Here is a 19,809-nt window from a genome sequence, read left to right on the forward strand (position 1 = left end):
ACTTTTTTCTTATCGTGTCGAAATAGGTTATCTGCGTGTCACTCTCGTGTAAACCTATTAAGGACATGTTATTAACGGGTTATTATCGTGTGACCCGATTAGTTATCGTGTTGACCCGAAACCTTTTATTTTCGTTTCGTTTACGTGTTGTGTTAACGGGTTGTGTAAGAAATTACCAGGTCTATATCACAAAGAAAAATAATAAAATAATTGAGGTCAAATTTTCTAAAAAAAATTGATGCTCATGATCCTCACACTATTGTAAACACAACACCGTGGATCTTCACCGTTGCAGCTTCTAACATTTGATAAGACCCAAACCTGCAATGGTCTCAACTTGCAATGGCAACTATGGTGATGGAGCTAAAGGAAAAAGTAGAGAGAGAGAGAGAGAGAGAGAGAGAGAGAGAGAGAGAGAGAGAGAGAGAGAGAGAGAGAGAGAGAGAGAGAGAGAGAGAGAGAGAGAGAGAGAGAGAGAGAGAGAGAGAGAGAGAGAGAGAGAGAAGGAAGGAAGAATATTCTATTGATTAATTCCGCAATGCCTTTATAATTTTCTCGACCACCATTTAACCACGCGCCAATGTATTTTTCCCCACTACATGTGTGCCAGCTGGAAACAACTAACTAATTAAATGGACTCCCCTAAATACTTAGGCTATTACAATTGAACCGCAATACAAAAGACCCTTACAATCTAACCCAAAATCCCTTACAAATCAGTCATATATCACTACTATTTGTTTATTTCTTCTACTGAGCGATCCCTCCTTAGAGTTCACAACAATGCTCTCCTCTTCGAACAACCTTGTCCTCAAGGTTCTAGAGTGGAAAATCTGGGTACTTGCTCTAAAACTCATCGAAATCTTCCCAAGTTGCGCTTGCTTCTTCTTGGTCTTTCCATTGCACCAACACCTGTACCCTTGTAGCATTATCCTTCCTGTACATCTTCCTAGCAAGTATGGAATGGAATATTGTGAACCAAACCATCATCTGTGACTTTGGGTAGCTCAGACTGTGGAATGATAGTCGGTCAAAGTTGCCTAAAACATGATGGATTATTGTTTCTGGGGGTAGCTTTAATTTGTAAGCAACCAATCCAACTTTCTCCACAATTTCATATGGTCCATAGTACCTTGTTGTAGCTTGTGGTAACTATGTGGGGGATAAAGCCTATAACTGATAGGGTACCAGCTTCAAGTAAACAAAGTCGCCCACTTCGAAGTGCCTTTCAATCCTTTGCTTAATACTATATTGCTTCATCAGATTCTGTGCCACCACCAAATTGTTCTTCAACACTGACAATTCCTTATCTACATTCATTAGCTCATGTTCCACAATTCCCACCTTTGCAATGCCTATCTCATAAGGAATAACTTGCGGTAAAGGGTATCCATATACGATCTCAAAGGGAGTATGTTTCGATGAAGTGTGAAATGAGGTGTTGAAACACCACTCAGTCCATGGTAGCCACTGAACCCATTTCCTAGGCTACCTTTCTACAAAACACCCTAAATAAGTTTCCAAGCACCTGTTCATTACCTCCAATTGCCCATTACTTTGAGGGTGATACCCCGAACTCATGCACAACTTATAATCCTGCAACTTAAAAAATTCCTTGTAGAAAGCACTTATAAAAACTGGATCTCTATCGCTCACAATAGAGTTTGGCATCCCGTGAAGCTTGAAGATGTGTTCCATAAAGAGCTATGCTACGGAAGAGGTAGTGTAGGGGTGTGACATAGCAACGAAATGGGCATACTTGGAGAGTCTATACACCACCACCCATATCACATATTTGCCCTTGCAACTAGGTAAACCAACAATAAAGTCCATACTGATATCATTCCAAACTCTCTTTGGTATTAGAAGGGGTTGTAGCAATCTAGGGGGTGAGATATTTTCAATTTTGTTTTGCTGGCAGGTAGGACACTCAGCTATGAATTGTCGAATGTCATGTTTCATCCATTTCCAGTAGAACCCTCTTTTGATTCGCTAATAAGTTTTAAGCACTCCATGATGCCCTAAGGATGGGGTCGAATGATGTTCTGCAATAATTTTGACCTTCTAATAGAGTATCGGCTCAACTTTGAACTATCAATGCCATCATGTGTAGCTTGCAGCAACATTTCTTTTTCTCCCTAATCCATGCATCCTTCTCACTGCTCTTTCTTAACTCATTCAACCAACTTGCATAGGGGTAAAAAATGGCAATACACTCACTGATCTCGCCATTGTTAGTGACAGGTTCTTGCATTTGAGGTGTATCATGCAGCCTTGACAGTGCATTAGCTACCATATTTTGGGCCCCTTGTTTATATTGAATTCGTAGTCATACTCTATAAGCTTTGAAACCCACTTTTGTTGAAAATGAGTACTTGCCCCTTGACTTAAGAAGTACTTAAGGCTATTGTGGTCAGTTTTCATAACAAAATGCCTTCTCTGCAAGTAATTCTGCCATTTTTCCACTGCATGCACTATAGCAATTAACTTTCTCTCATAAGTGGAGAGAGCTTGGTTTCGAGGACCAAGATCTTGACTAGTGAATGCTATAGGTATTCCCCCTTATTGAAGAACAGCCCCAATGCCACATCCGGATGCATCACACTCCAATTCAAAAGCTTGAGAGAAATTGGGAAGAGCCAAAACCTAGGGTGAAATCATGATGGATTTAAGATGTTCAAAAGCTTGTGCCGCTTCATGACCCAATGAAAACCATCTTTACGAGTCAACTGATAGAGAGGGTGACATATCTTGCCATATCCCAGAACAAATTTTCTATAATATCCAATTTCGTCCGAGAAACCCCCTTAACTTTTGACAGATTTTAGAGCTGGCCACTCTTGTATAGCAGACAACTGTGGACATCGAAATTTCGGTGAAATGAATGTTGACCAATAATTAAAATTTCAACGCTCACGTGTCACATAAATTTTACATGTAGCGTGTGACTCAACGAAAAATTGAAATAAATTGGAAAAGTCATCAAATAGGACACGTGTCATTACCTGGCAGAAATGATTTATTTCATCTGATTATTTAAATCCAAAAATCAAGTTTTGGAATTCTATAAATAGGAAGCCAAGGCATTCATTTTAGGAAAGAAGGAAGAGAGGAAGGAGGAGGAAAGAAAGAAAGGAATTTACATCTCACCAAAACCTTGAAGCTTTGAAACTCTAAAGCTCTCAAGCAAATCCCGAAGGATCAAGAAAACACTCTTCGTTCTTCGTCAAATCCTCCTTCAAGGTCAAGCCCCAACGGCCCTTGAAGAACTTCCACCGACTCAAGATCAAGCCTCGACGGCCCCTTGAAGAAAGTGTTCGTCATTCATCATCCGTTCATCCTAAGATCAAGCCCCAACGGTCCTTTGGATCAACAACCTCAACAAATTCACACATCCAATCGTTCTTCAAGATTAAGCCCAAAAGCCTTGAAGATCCGTTCATCCATCAACCTTCAAGATCAAGCCCAAAAGCCCTTGAAGAAATCCACACAACCATTATTCAAGATCAAGCCCCGACGGCCCTTGAAGAAAGTGTTCATCGTTCATCATCCGTTCATTCAAGATCAAGCCCAAAAGCCCTTGAAGAAATCCACACAACCATTATTCAAGATCAAGCCCCGACGACCCTTGAAGAAAGTGTTCATCGTTCATCCTAAGATCAAGCCCCAAAGGCCCTTTGGATCAACAACCTCAACAAATCCATACACCCATTCTTCAAGATCAAGCCCAACGCCCCTTGAAGATCCATTCATCAACTGTTCATCCTTAGATCAAGCCCCAACGGCCTTTTGGATCAACAGCTCATCCACAAACCCACACCCTACGAAGATAGAATCAGAGGATCAAATTACAAAGAGATTGTAACCCCCAAATCATTAACACAAAAATATATTTTGTACACGTATTCTTGTTTCTTGTTTCAGGAATTTTCCGTGTTTACAAATTTGGCACGCCTAGTGGGACAATCTCTACCTCTTATCTCTGTCTCCGTTCAAGATATTCAAGCACAGTCCATGGCTTCAAACAAAGAACAAGTCATGACTATCGGCACTACCTCCATTGAAAAACAGCTGGTTCAGATGAAGGAAACAATTGCAAGGCTGATAAAGACTGCAGAGGAGAAAAACTTGCAAACCGCCGGACTCATCAACCGTCTGGAGGCGCAACATGGTGTCATAGTGAAACCAAGCTCTCTTCCAACTAAGAGGACCGAAGAAGGCTTCAACCCAAATGCCTACGAACTCATGTCAAAGGCTAGGCATGACTTTGCTTCCTCTTCAAATCTTGGAAAGAAGGTTTCAAACACCGTCAACGACAAAGATCGCGACCTCACCGAGACTCAAAAGAAGTTGAAGGAGCATGATTATGGAGTTGACAACAACAAAGCTGGACTTGGCTTCACACCAAATGCACCCGTGAAGATTTCAAGCAAAGTGAAGAAAGCTAGCGCTCAACACATCAGCGTGAGCATTGAACAAGACCAAGAAGAGCCTAAACCCTCCCCTCGGACGTCGGTCTTCAATAGGATGAGCCATTCAAGCTCCAGAACTTCAGTGCTTAATCGCATTGGTGGTCAAGACCAAACCTCTGTCTTCAAGAGGCTTAACGCGCCGACATCCCAAAGCTCTGTTTTTGAAAGGTTGTTAAAGCCTAAGAGACAAAGCAACACAGCTATCTCTCCTCTGCGACGATCAGCTTCAGAAAGATCCTCTGCGACGGTAAGCCTTTTGAAAAGAGGAAGACAACACCAAAGGAAGAAAAGCTCGATGGGTTAGGAGAAAAAGACGACGCTCGAAGCTTGATTCCTTCAAGGATGAAGCGCCAAGCAATCCTAGAGGTCGACACAAAAGGACCACTGAAGGTAAGGAGGCGCATCATCGTCCACACAGGCAAATCTTCATGCCAACAAACCCAAGAGAACGGCACTGAAGAGGAGATCCAAGATATTTTCTACATCACGGTTTAAGAAGGTAAAGAAGACGAAAGCCCGAGGAAATACTCAGAGTCCCTACTCTCCGACGCTGATCCGAGCGGCAGTAGAACCATGCAAGTCATGACCACTGGAGCAACTTCAATCGAGGAGCAGCTAGCTCGGATGAATGAAGCAATTGCAAAGCTCACACGGACTGTGGAAGAGAAGGACTTGCAGATTGCCGCACTTGTCAACCAACTAGATGCGCTGCCCGACGTGAAAGTCGACCCAAATGTTGGCCTATTAAAGAAAGAAGTCGACGAAGAAGAGGAGCCACCAGCGGAGAAAGTTGAAGAGAAGCCGAAGCTAGACCAAGCAACGGCATTCATGGGATCTCTCTCTATCCAGCAGTTACAGGAGATGATCGCAAACACTATCAAGACACAGTATGAAGGAAGCTCGCATGACTCCGTACTGTACTCAAAGCCTTACTCCAAGAAGATTGATGCTTTGAAGATGCCAAGGGGTTATCAGCCCCCAAAATTCATGCAGTTCGACGGAAAAGGCAACCCAAAGCAACATGTCGCCCATTTCATTGAAACTTGCAACAATGCTGGGACGGAGGGAGACTACCTCGTCAAACAGTTCGTGCACTCTCTGAAAGGTAACGCCTTTGACTGGTACACCGACCTCGAACCCGAGTCTATGAACAATTGGGATCAACTAGAAAGGGAATTCCTCAACCGTTTCTACAGCACTCGTCGTACTGTAAGCATGCTAGAGCTGACCAATACGAAACAGTGGAGAGATGAACCTGTCGTCGACTACATAAATAGATGGCGTTCATTAAGCCTGGATTGCAAAGATCGGCTTTCTGAAACCTCTGCCATTGAGATGTGCGTTCAAGGCATGCAGTGGGGACTACACTACATCCTTCAAGGCATCAAACCATGAACATTTGAGGAGTTAGCCACCCGCGCCCATGATATGGAGTTAAGCATCACCCGTCATGGGAAGAAAGAACAGATCGCCGACTACAAGAATGACAAAGTTTTGGGGCCAAATGTGGATAAGGCTACGTGGAAACCCACCAAGGAAGCAATGACGGTCAACACAACTCCAATCAAAATCCATACACGAAGCAAGGCGATTCAAACCGAAGCTTTTCGTGATCAAGAGATACGTAAACGCACTTTGAAGGAGCTTATGGAGAAGACTTATCCATTCCCCGACTCTGACGTGGTTGCCATGTTGAAAGACTTGCTTGACAAAAAGGTGATCGACCTACCTGAGTGCAAACGGCCAGAAGATATGAACCGTACTGACAGTCCAAGGTACTGTAAATTCCACCGCTTCATTAGTCATCCGACGGAAAAGTGATTTGTGCTAAAAGATCTCATCATGAAGTTGGCTCAGAAAGGGATCATCGAGCTAGATCTTAATGATGTGGTGAAGTCAAACTATACCACCGTCACTTCTGGCTCTTTGAACTCAAAATCTTCACCTCAACCGCTGGGGGCATGCTCCAAAACCATGTCAGTCAAGTCAAGTAAAGTTGAAGGATGGACTTATGTCACTCCAAAGAAAATGCACAAGAAACATAGGTCTCCTCCACAAGTTCACCAATCGGAAAGGGGGCAAAGCAGCTACCGTCAACCTTCAAAGCTACATGAAAATGTTGAGGATGATGAAATTATGACACAAAGATCGTCCGTTGCCATCACGATGCGCGATTTCTTCCCAGAAGACTTCTTCAATCACTCAATCAAGACTCCTTGCTATAAAGATTGCAAGGAATGCCTCTCTAAGATCGTTTGACAAATTCCAAAAGCTCCTCGTTCGCACGAGCCTAAAAGGCGACAATCAAAAGCTCCTCGCTCGCACGAGCCTAAAAGGCGACAATCAAAAGCTCCTCGTTCGCACGAGCCTAAAAGGTGACACCAAAAGCTCCTTGTCTGCACGAGTTAAAACTGCAAACGACACCAAAAGCTCCTCGTTCGCACGAGCCTAAAAGGCGACAATCAAAAGCTCCTCGTTCGCACGAGCCTAAAAGGTGACACCAAAAGCTCCTTGTCTGCACGAGCTGAAACTGCAAACGGCACCAAAAGCTCCTTGTCTGCACGAGTTAAAACTGCAAACGACACCAAAAGCTCCTGATCTGCACGAGCCTAAAAGGTGACAACAAACGCTCCTGGCCCGCAAGAGCATAAACTGTGTACGGCAAAATCATCATCAAAACCATCACTCATTTGAACTACGTTATGACTTGATCTCTTCTTTGGAAGAGTACGTAGGCAACTTGAAACTTCAAAACTTCAAGTACAGTCACATCAAAATAAATAAATAAATATTTCATTAAAGAAAGTCAATTTTATTACAAAAGAAAAGAAAAAAAAAATACATATGTTACTATGTATTAGAAAAAATATATATATATATATTCTCTACTCAAAAAAAAAAAAAAAAAAAATTATACATGTTAAAGTGGGTTTGCCTACACTTAAGACCCATGCCAACTCAAAGAAACAGAAGTTGAAGTCCACAAAAAGGAGCAGCCCAAATCCAGGCCCGTGACAAAACATCCACCAGATCCAAATAGAATACACCACAAGCTCAAAGCCCCGTCTCTGTCCTCTCGCTTCAACTTTCTGGCTCACACAGTTGTGGTCTGCTTCCTTTCCAAAACCAACAAACCCATCTACAAATCCAACCCAATTCAGAACAAAGGCTTATGGAGTTCCTGGGTTTAGCTTTGAAGTCCCGGGTCAACCCGATTGACAATTCCCCGCCGGCAAACGAGCTTTTTGGGCAGGAGCATAGCGGGTCGATTCAGTTGCTTTACGAGTTATCTCCGTGTTTCAAACTGGGGTTTATGGCCGCTAACCGGGCAATCCTTGAAGCGACCTTGACGGACCAATCAGCGACCAACAAGGTTCATGTGATTGACTTCGACATCGGGCATGGCGGTCAGTGCATGCTCCTTTTCCAAGCGCTCTCAATGCGTCAGAATGTTAGGCCCGTCGTCGTGAAGATCACCACCGTCGCGGATAATGGCGGGGAGGGGAGGCTGAGAATGGTCCATCAGAAGCTGAGTCAAGCTGTCAAACGACTCGGGGTCCGTCTGGAATTCAACGTAGTGAGCCAGAAAATCGACGAGCTGAACCGGGACTCGCTGGGTTGCGAACCGAACGAGCCGATCACCGTGAATTTCGCTTTCAAGCTGTACAGCATGCCGGACGAGAGCGTGTCCACGGACAACCCCCGCAACGAGTTTCTGCAGCAGCAGCAGCAAAGGCTACTTAAGCAAGTGACATTGCTATTGTGCTTGCCTCTTCGGAGGGGCTTTCTGCGAAATCTAATACAGCTTCTGCAATAGCATCTGGAACTGTGTTGGGGATATATGAAGATAGCAGGTACAAATCAGAGTCAAAGAAATCAGCTTTGAAATCTGTGGACATTCTTGGTCTTGGAACTGGAGCTGAAGTAGAGAAGAAGCTCAAGTATACTGAAGATGTTACTTCTGGAATAATTTTTGGGAAAGAGCTAGTAAATTCACCTGCCAATGTTCTTACACCTGGGAAACTAGCTGAAGAGGCCTCAAAGATTGCCTCCACATACAGTGATGTTCTATCTGCAAACATATTAAATGAAGAGCAATGCAAAGAATTGAAAATGGGTTCTTATTTGGCTGTTGCCGCAGCCTTAACAAATCCCCCGCATTTTATTCACCTGATTTACAAACGCCCTGGGGGACCTGCTAAGGTCAAATTAGGGTTGGTTGGTAAAGGTCTGACCTTTGACAGTGGTGGCTACAACATCAAGACAGGGCCTGGCTGTTCAATTGAACAAATGAAATTTGATATGGGAGGTTCAGCAGGTTCAGCAACCGTATTAGGTGCAGCAAAAGCCATTGCTCAAATCAAACCACCTGGTGTAGAGGTTCATTTCATTGTTGCAGCTTGCGAGAATATGATAAGTAGAGCATGTATGAGGCCTGGAGACATTGTGCAGCATCAAATGGAAAGACAATTGAGGTCAATAACATTGATGCTGAAGGTAGACTTACTCTGGCCGATGCATTGGTATATGCTTGTAACCAAGGTGTTGATAAGATTGTTGACCTGGCAACCTTAACCGGTGCTTGCATAGTTGCTCTTGGACCCTCAATAGCAGGTGTCTTCACACCTAGTGATGACCTGGTGAAGGAGGTGTTTGCAGCTTCAGAGATCAGTGGGGAGAAATTTTGGAGGTTGCCAATGGAGGAGAGTTATTGGGAGTCAATGAAATCCGGAATAGCTGATATGCTCAACACCGGTGCTCGTCAAGGTGGTTCAATAACTGCTGCTCTCTTCTTAAAGCAGTTCGTTGATGAAAAAGTTCAGTGGCTGCATATTGACATGGCCGGGCCTGTTTGGAGTGACAAGAAACTCACTACTACCTGTGCTCAATGGCTGTGCTCCTTGCCTGTGCTCTATGGTGATGGTGGAGCTTTTTTCCTCTGTCTCCTCGCGCTGCCAACAAACCTCAAGCTCGTCACTCTGGCCACCATGATCAAAATCAACGAAGAGCTTCATTGACCGCTGTCAAACGACTAGTCGGTCTTCAAACTCGACGCCTTACACTCTGCCTCAAGATCTGGCTGTTTCTGCACCTCCACCATGGCTGCTGCCTTTGAATGTGATCAACAAAACCAAAGTTTGTCAACTCACACCCAAAGACCTCCTCCGTCTTCTCTCAGACTCGGCCTGGGTTTTCACCCACAAACTCAGCCTTGCAGATCACCATATAAAAGAAAAAAAATGATGGAATCTGGGTGGACAGCACCATGCAAAAAAAAAAAAAATAATAATAATAATAATAAAAACAATGATGGTGCTTCTAGAACCATGTGTAAAAAGAAAAAAATATATATATATAATAAAAAGAAAGAAAAAAACAATGATGGTGCTTCTGGCACCATCTGAAATATATATATATATATATATATATATATATATATATAAATGAATGGTGGATCAATGCCACCGAAAGCAAAGAAAAGTAAAAAAAATAAAAAATAATAAAATAAAATAAAAAGGAATGATGATGGACGGTGATGTATATGTTTTATCTGTATTTAGCACAATACACTGAATAAAATAAAGCATGTCCATTAATCTCCAAGAAATTACAAGTGTGTACAAAAAAAAAAAAAAAAAAAAAAAAAAAAAAAACGAAGCTTTCACAAAGGTTGTTCACGTGAAGCCCCACTATTTGGCAAAACTCCAGGAGCTGGAGGCATCGAAGATGGATCATTCGAGGCCTCAATACTTGGTGGAACGCTAGAGGACCCAGGAAAAATGTGCCTCTGGAAGAAAGCCGAAAGCCTTTGACGGTCACGTTGGATTCGACCTTCAGATTCTTGCAGCTCATCAAGTTTCCTCTTCATGCCCATCAAATAGTTATTTGCAAGCACATGCAAACTTCTATTCTCGTGCTTAAGCTGTTTGATCTCTTGCTTAAGAGTTTCCACCTCCGCCATCAATGATTCCACTTGACGGGATCGAGCAAGTAGGCGTTGGCCCATGTTGGACACAGAGCCTGCACACTGAACACTGAGAGCGAGGGACTCTTGAACGGCCAACTCATCGGACCGTCCTGAAAGCAGCCTACTATCCTTCGGAGTGAGGAGGTTCCTAGCTACTATCGTAGTTGTTGCTGTGTCCTTCATCACAGAATCTTCACCTGTCAAAGGGCCATTAGAAGATAAGAAAGAAGGGCACCATACATTTACCTGACGCGGCGCACTCGGATCACTGCTGAGACTCAAATCTAAGCAAATGTTAGACGGGTTAGCCATTGTCAAAGGGTTAAAAGAGAAAGGTGGATGGAGTAAAATCAGAAAGGGCCGAAGACGATTTTCACAAATAGGCGATCTTCAAAGTGTGCATGTTGGAGGTGATTGATACCTCTATAAAAAGCCAAGGCGACACGACCACCGATTAAAAAAACCGGATTTTCCTGCGTGAAGTTCGGTGACGCTTTCGCGGCTTTTCAGATAACGCGTTCAACTTTGTTAAAAGATTTCTGACAAAGTTGAAAACACGTGAAGGTTATCATCCCAACTACGCGCCTTTGCCAACAAGCGTGGTGACAGAGCCGCACCCGTGACTACTTTTTCGAAGAGGCGCTCGCTCAGAAATCGAAGAGACGCTTGTTCAAAAATCGAAGAGACGTTTGTCGACAAGGGTAAAAGAACAGTACCACCACTTGATATTGGGAAATCCCTATATATGTCGACCTTCATCTTTTATGGCAAGGCAGACCTGAAGAAAATGCCCAACTCTTCCTCACCTCTGAGGGCGCACTCCCAGCAAAGCCTTTCGAAATACTCAATTTTTTCTTCTTCCCCAAAGATGATACCAGATGCCTGGAGTACAGATGACCCAGGAGGAAACGATAGATTGAAGCATGTGCTGATTCATTCACCGCTTCTTCAAAAGCAAAGGTATCTCATATCATCAAGGTCAAAAGCAAAAGTATCTCATATCATGCTCTTTCCCTGTCTTTTTCTTTGTCCTTGTTCTTACTCGCATGGCAAAGTGAAAGAAGCAATCAGCCGGCACTTGGAGTCAGTCTTCTGATCTGGAGCCGACTGCCTGGAAGCTATTCCCTGGTTGCTTACCTAGCGTTGCTCTCGAGTAGTCATCTTCAACGGTTGATACACTTCCAGAGAAAGGACCACTTCTGCAAAGGGGAGCAAGTAAAGCAAGTGAAAATGATACATTGAAGCATGTGGAGACAAGCAACAACTGCATATGCTGAGCTATCCTCTAACCCTCTTCAATACGAATTGGAGAGATTGAACAAAGAAACAGAAAAAATGAGTAAGCTCAGACCTTCGGGGGAGACCAAAAGAATCCTGCTGCCCAGTTCAAAAGTAGCACAAAGGAAAATCAACGATTGGAGGAAACCAGAAAATCTTCCAGTCGAACTCAAGATCAAGCCTCAATGGCCCTTGAAGAAATCACAAGTCCGATTCAAAATCAAGTGTTCACCACCCTTGAATCAAATTCAACTCCAGATAAAAGGAGTAAGTTCAGACCTTCGGAGGAGACCAAAAGAATCTTCCAGCCCAGTTCAAGATTAAGCTTGTGGAAAATCAACGATTGGAGGAAACCAGAAAATCTTCTAGTCGAACTCAAGATCAAGCCTCGATGGCCCTTGAAGAAATTTCCAGCCCAATTCAAGATCAAGCCCCGACGGCCCTTGGGTTGACATCTACATTAAGGGACTTCAAAACGCATCTTCTACACGTGACAAGCACATGTCTACGACGTGCCTTGAAGTGGGGGCATTTGTGGACATCGAAATTTCGGTGAAATTGTGGACATCAAAATTTCGGTGAAATGAATGTTGACCAATAATTAAAATTTCAACGCTCACGTGTCACATAAATTTTACATGTAGCGTGTGACTCAACGAAAAATCGAAATAAATTGGAAAAGTCATCAAATAGGACACGTGTCATTACCTGGCAGAAATGATTTATTTCATCTGATTATTTAAATCCAAAAATCAAGTTTTGGAATTCTATAAATAGGAAGCCAAGGCATTCATTTTAGGAAAGAAGGAAGAGAGGAAGGAGGAGGAAAGAAAGAAAGGAATTTACATCTCACCAAAACCTTGAAGCTTTGAAACTCTAAAGCTCTCAAGCAAATCCCGAAGGATCAAGAAAACACTCTTCGTTCTTCGTCAAATCCTCCTTCAAGGTCAAGCCCCAACGGCCCTTGAAGAACTTCCACCGACTCAAGATCAAGCCTCGACGGCCCCTTGAAGAAAGTGTTCGTCATTCATCATCCGTTCATCCTAAGATCAAGCCCCAACGGCCCTTTGGATCAACAACCTCAACAAATTCACACATCCAATCGTTCTTCAAGATTAAGCCCAAAAGCCTTGAAGATCCGTTCATCCATCAACCTTCAAGATCAAGCCCAAAAGCCCTTGAAGAAATCCACACAACCATTATTCAAGATCAAGCCCCGACGGCCCTTGAAGAAAGTGTTCATCGTTCATCATCCGTTCATTCAAGATCAAGCCCAAAAGCCCTTGAAGAAATCCACACAACCCTTGAAGAAAGTGTTCATCGTTCATCCTAAGATCAAGCCCCAACGGCCCTTTGGATCAACAACCTCAACAAATCCATACACCCATTCTTCAAGATCAAGCCCAACGCCCCTTGAAGATCCATTCATCAACTGTTCATCCTTAGATCAAGCCCCAACGGCCTTTTGGATCAACAGCTCATCCACAAACCCACACCCTACGAAGATAGAATCAGAGGATCAAATTACAAAGAGATTGTAACCCCAAAATCATTAACACAAAAATATATTTTGTACACGTATTCTTGTTTCTTGTTTCAGGAATTTTTCGTGTTTACAACAACTTAGAAGGATCAGCTACTACCCCTCTATAAGAAACGATGTGCCCCAGATATTCAACACTCGACTATCTAAACGAGCATTTGGATTTCTTAAGATATAACTGATTTCCCCTTATGACTTCAAACACAATCTAAAAATGTTGTAAATGTTCATCCCAGCTCTTGCTATATATCAAAATGTCATCGAAAAATACCAACACAAACTTCCTAAGATATGGCTTGAATATATCATTCATCAAGCTTTGGAAGGTGGCTGGAGCATTGGTGAGTCCAAAAGGCATTACTAAAAATTCGTAGTGACCCTCATGAGTTCGAAACGTAGTCTTTTCAACATCACTAGCTGTCATTAGAATCTGGTGGTAACCAGATCTTAAATCAAGCTTAGTAAAGTACCATGCACTATATAACTCATCCAATAGATCATCAATAAGGAGTATGGGGTATTTATCCTTGATGGTCAAGGCATTAAGTTCCATGTAATCTATACACATCCTCCAACTGCCCTCATTCTTCTTAACCAAAAGCAGAGGGAATGAGAAAAGACTATGGCTCAGTCGAATGAACCTGGCAGCCAATAATTCTTGAACTGCCTTCTCAATTTCTGTTTTCTGTAATGGACCATAGTGATATGGTTAAATGTTTGGTGGTTTAGCTCCTTGGAATAAAAGAATGTGATGATCATGTTCCTTGGGTGGGGGTAACTTAGTAGGGGCTTGGAAAATATCCTCGAATTGTCTCAACACTTCTTGAAGTTCATGCAATTGATCCCCACTCAAATCACAAGACTCTAGTTTTTTTTCCTCAATATAATAGAGAAACAGTCCCAAATTAGAGCTTCCTAGCGCCTTGTCAATGTTTTGTAGAGAAGTCTCTTAAATGCACTATGATAAGGTCATAGTAGGAGACAGTTTATAGCTGTGGTGATCCTTGGTGAATTCCATTATAAGCAACTGGAAATCCCATAGGATTAAACTCACAGTTGACAACCATTATACTCCTAAAACAATATCACAACCACCCAAGGGTAAAGAGAAGAGATCAACCTTGCAAGTATACCCTCCCCCCCCCCCCCCCCAAATGAGAGTATAGTATCCATGTAGCAACTTGAACTACGAACCTTACCTCCATCAGCTATCATGACTTCAAAGTTCCTGGTAAGAGAGATAGGTTGCCCCCATTGTTTCAACAACTTAGAGTCTACAAAGTTGTGAGTGCTACGAGAATCTAACAAAATTCGAACATTGTGCCCATTAATTTGTCCTTTAACCTTCATAATGCGAGCTGTTTAGCCCTCCTCAGTGCCATAAAATGCACTTAAACTAAGTTTCATGGGCGGATCAGGGCTAAGAACCTCCGAATGAGGCAATTCGACCCCCTCAGAATCAATGACATCCAGCATTAACAGTTGCTTTAACCCACACTTATGCCCCAAAACCCATTTATCAGTGCAAAACCAACACTTGCCTCGCTCTCTTTTCCTTTGAATCTCCTCAGGTGACAATTTCTTAATAGGGTACGCACTCGGTCGAGTGACTGGAAAAGGATGAGGAGTGGTGGTGATGGGTGGCTTGGATTGAACAGTGGATTTCAGAGTGGGAGTTTTGAGCTCAACAAATTTGGCATCTAACTACAGAGCGATGGAAATGGCATCATAAACACTCACAGATTTCAATATCTTCACATCAAATCTCAATTCCTTCTTCAATCCCCTTATGAAGCAACTCTTAAGCAAGAGCGGACCAATTTTAGGCGATCAAGTGGCTAAACGCCGAAATTTTGATATATAGGCACAGAGACTACCAATTTGGCTAAGTTTGAAGAGTGCTTCAGCATTATCTTCAAACGCGGAGGGTCCAAACTCCATACACAGGGCCTCAGTGAACTCCCACCAAGTAAGGGTCGTATTCAAGCAATCCAACCAACGAAACCAGTGGAGAACCTCACCGTCAAAATGGAAAGAGGCAGTGAGGACTCGTTGAGCATCTGGAATGTTGTAGAAGGAAGTAGAAGGAAAAATACTACTCCGCCTTGTAGATCCAGGCTAGAGGATCGTCACATTCGACAAATCTCGAAAAACCAAGGCGATGAGGCCATAGTAGTCATGGTGTAGCTGCCCCTCCCTCCCCCAACTCACGAAAGGACTCCGTGAAGGCACCAGGTGATCCATGTCATGTGGTTGTGGATCCTCAGCAGGTGAAGAAGCAAAGGCACTGGTGCCATGGCGTTGACAACCGAGCTCATGATGAAACTACTCGAAATAAAGAGGCAAACGAGCATCAAGGTGAAAATTGATTTTGGAGTCAAACGCCGTGTTAACCGCAGAGGTGATGAGGAAGGGAAGATCAGCAAGGGTAGCTTCGATGGAAGAGACACGGCTGTCCATGGCGGTGAAGCGAGTAGTGTTTGTATAATGGGGCATGCACAACAAGGAAAACCAGCGATCAAATGGGTGATACCAATGATAAGACCCAGACCTACAATGGTCTCAACCTGCAATGGCAGCTATGGCGATGGAGCTAAAGGAAAAAGTAGAGAGAGAGAAGGAAGAATATTCTATTGATTAATTCCACAATGCCTTTACAATTTTCTCGGCCACCTTTTAACCACACACCAATGTATTTTTCCCCACTACATGTGTGCCAGCTGGAAACAACTAACTAATTAAATGGACTCCCCTAAAGACTTAGGCTATTACAATTGAACCGCAATACAAAAGACCCTTACAATTTAACCCGAAATCCCTTACAAATCAGTCCTATATCACTACTATTTGTTTTTTTTTCTTTCTACTGAGCGATCCCTCCTTACAGTTCACAACAACGTTGATAGGGATTTCCATTCTAATATCGTTCTTGGAAATGGGAGAACATTCACAGTAAGATGTTTAATGAAGTCCTGCAGTTAGTATTTCGGTATCTTGCTTATCCAAAAGTTTCTCATATCTAGTTTATCTAATAGGGTTCAGCCATCAATTTCTCCAATCTCACTCGTTTGGAGACATATCCTCTTGTATTTGGAAAACATGCTGCTGGCATTTACACACCTGTATCGGAAGCAAGGTGATTATGATTCATCATCCTCCAGCCTCATTTCTTTTCGGAAATTCATATTCATGTGATACCTCTTTTAACATTTAGATCAATTAACTGCAGAAATTGCTATCCAGGATCATTGGATCAAAAGAAAGTAGTTGGCAAAATAGTTGTTTGTGTTGATCATGACCCGGCTGTTTCACGGAGAATCAAGAAATTAGTTGTTGCTGATACTAAAGCCAAAGGGTTGATTTTGATTGATGAAGCTGAGAAAGGTTTACCTTTCAATTTGGGCATTTTCCCATTTACAGAAGTTCGCAATACTGCAGGGTTTCAGATTCTCGAGTACATAAATTCCACGAAGTATGGATTTATGCAAACCATTTATGCTGAGAAATTTATGTGTTTTTGTTGTTCATAATACTCGATCTATAGAATTCCTTGCATTGTTGAATACATGGGATTATTTTTACCAACTCTCAGTATATCGGTTCTTAAATGTTCTTATCGTGTGCTACATTGTTCGATATTATATGCTGCTGAATATCTGATAAATTCCGGTTGGACCAACTCTCTCACTATTTCAGTTATATGTTCTTGTCGTGTGCTACATTGTTCGATATTATGTGCTGCTGAATATCTGATATATTCTGGTCAGACCTATGTGATAATGTGATTCCTAGCTAAAGGATATGGACGTTGAATCTGAGCTTCTATTACGACAATTTTAGTACGCATCAGTTACGATTACTCTTTTTATGTTGGGCATAATGAATTTTCTGTGCCTTAACACAACAGAAACCCAACAGCAACGATTCTCCCAACAGTTGTAGTCCTGCACCGGCTAATGCATTTTTTTTCATCGAGGGGTCCGGCACAGCTTACAGAAAACATTCTCTTTCTTTAGCTTACACTTTGTTTTTTTTGAAATTCACCTGCACCTTAACATTAGATATATCCGTACGTATTTAATTTGAGAACATTCCCAATTTTACATTTCTCCAAACATTTATAAAGTTGGAAACCATATTTAGTTGGATTGGCACTAAATCTTCTCACTCTGAAGCAAGTGTACAGCTCCGATGAAATCGGATAATAAAGGCTATACATGCCGTGTCGATATCATTGTCACAAATCAGATAGCACCCACAAAAAATGTACTACCCGTACATTTACCAGGTTTAGTTCGATAATGTATCAGTTGTTTGCAAAACTAACTGTAGTACTTTTCGCGTTTCTTATGTATTCAGCCTGATATAATGGCTCCCGGAGTGGCCATTTTAGCTGCCATAGCTCCCAAGAATGAAAAAGGGACAGTCCCAAATGGGAAGAAGCCATCAAAGGCTTGTCCACATGTAACGGGGGCTGCTACATTCATCAAGTCAGTGCATCGTCAATGGACTACTTCCATGATCAAATCAGCCCCTATGACAACAGGTATTCTTTAGACTTTCGACATCTTGTGCAGCCATTCTATGTTAATGATATTGTGTGCATCAATCCTTTCATTTGATTTCAATGCAAAATATTTAGGAAGATACTTATAGCATGAGAATTACACGATTTCCTTACCTAGATTATCCTTGTTTGAGTTTATTTTCACTTGAAGGTGCCTGCACATAGGAGATACTTATATCGACATTTTTTCTTGTTTTGGCAACCATTTACAACAACATGAAAAAGCCTTTGACAAACAGCTCTAACCACTTTGCAAATCCACACGAGGTGGGGCTCGGAGAAATAAACCCACTTAATGCTCTTAACCCAGGACCAGTCTTCGAAACCACAACAGAAAACTATCTTGAATTCCCTTGCTATTACGGCTACCCAGAGAAGAAAATAAGATTTATGTCAAACACAAAGTTCAACTGCCCTAAAATCTCCACTGAACAACTCATCTCTAACATCAACTACCCCTCCATCTCCATTAGTAAGCACAGCCGGCGCCAACCTGTGGAATTCTACGTACATTGCAAAGGTGCAGGCTCCGGTAGGATTAATGGTCAAGGTACTTGTTATATCCCACATCGTCCAGGGGAGTGGATCTTCTATGCCTTACATGTACATGCTCACCTCTATATAGCACGAGGCCTTTTGGAAGCTCATTAGCTTCGGGTTCCATCGGAACTTTGAAGTTAAGCGAGTTCGGGCGAGAGCAATCCCTGGATAGGTGACCCACTGGGAAGTTCTCGTGTGAGATCCCAGAAATAAAATCATGAGGGTGTGGTCGGGGCCCAAAGCAGACAATATCGTATTACAATGGAGGTGGGGCCGAGGATGTGGTGGAGTCTGGGTTGGGATGTGACAGTACTTGAGGTGGGGCCGGGGATGTGGTGGAGCCCGGACTGGGATGTAACAGTACTTCCGGAGAAGTTGGTTTTTTCTGAGGGTGTGAAGACGGTGTCTTTCCAAGTGTCATTTTACGGCAAGAAGGCTACTGGCGGCTACATTTTTGGGTCCATAATATGGTTTGATGGTCGACTTTCAGTTCGTACTGTGTGTAGTGTGAATGTTGAGTAACGTCGGAATGTGAAAGTGTTAACTGCTTGGAGTGATCTAAAAGATAAAAGAGATCTTTCATGTGAGGATGGGAAAAATGTGAAAGAAAAGGAAGACAAAAGTACGATTGACATCTTTATATCATCACAAACCCGTCCTCAATATGCATAGAGAAAAAGAGCTGGTACGAGGTGAAGGCTAAGGCTCGTCAGTGTTGCATAACAAAGATGGACAAAGGCAATGTTTCAGCCATTTTGATCTAATTTACGAATCCCCTAAACCTTTGCGCCATCTCCTTGTCTCAGTCATTCTTTTTATCCATTGCCATCCGGCCGCTATTTGACAAATGTATTTTTTATTGTGATTGTATTTCCTAGGGCTGGGCACGGGCCGGGCCGGGCCCAATTTTGAAGGGACCGGACCGGACTTAGGTTCAAAGGGAACGGGGCGGGCCGGGCCGGGGATTACATTTTTTAATATAAGAACCGGACATTACCCGGCCCGGTTGAAACGGGCCGGTTCGGGCCGGGTCCACGGGTCCATTTTTTTTTTTTTTTTTTTTGGTTGTTTGAAAGAAAAAAAAAAATTGTACATATTCACAGATTGCAAGCTGCACAGATTGCAATCTGCACAAAACTGCACAGATTGCAAACTGCACAGATTTGCACAATCTGCACAAAACTGCACAGATTTGCACAGATTGCAAACTGCACAGATTTGCACAGATTGCAACTGCAAAAAGTCACATACTGCATTTACGTATATTTTGCACAAATTCACCATTATTCACATCCAATCTAAATACAAAGTCCAACATCCAAGTTCATAGATTAACAATACATTCAAAATAATAATATTACATCTTCCAAGTTCCAACATCTAAAAATTAAATCAACATACAAAATATCCGAAAATCCAAGTTCCAACGCCCAAGTTCCAA

At 42.5% G+C, this 19,809-nt stretch overlaps 2 pseudogenes; one reads left to right on the forward strand and one right to left on the reverse strand.

Annotated features, from left to right (window-relative positions):
- Positions 1-7,644: 7,644 nt before the first annotated feature.
- On the forward strand, positions 7,645-9,490 carry LOC148695460 (leucine aminopeptidase 1 pseudogene; annotated as a pseudogene).
- A 3,960-nt stretch (positions 9,491-13,450) lies between these two features.
- Positions 13,451-15,615, reverse strand: LOC148695461 (uncharacterized; annotated as a pseudogene).
- Positions 15,616-19,809: the final 4,194 nt, after the last annotated feature.

This window comes from Pyrus communis, chromosome 7 (genome assembly GCF_041283825.1).
Source record: "Pyrus communis isolate YQ-2024b chromosome 7, ASM4128382v1, whole genome shotgun sequence".
Classification (NCBI taxonomy): Eukaryota; Viridiplantae; Streptophyta; class Magnoliopsida; order Rosales; family Rosaceae; genus Pyrus; species Pyrus communis.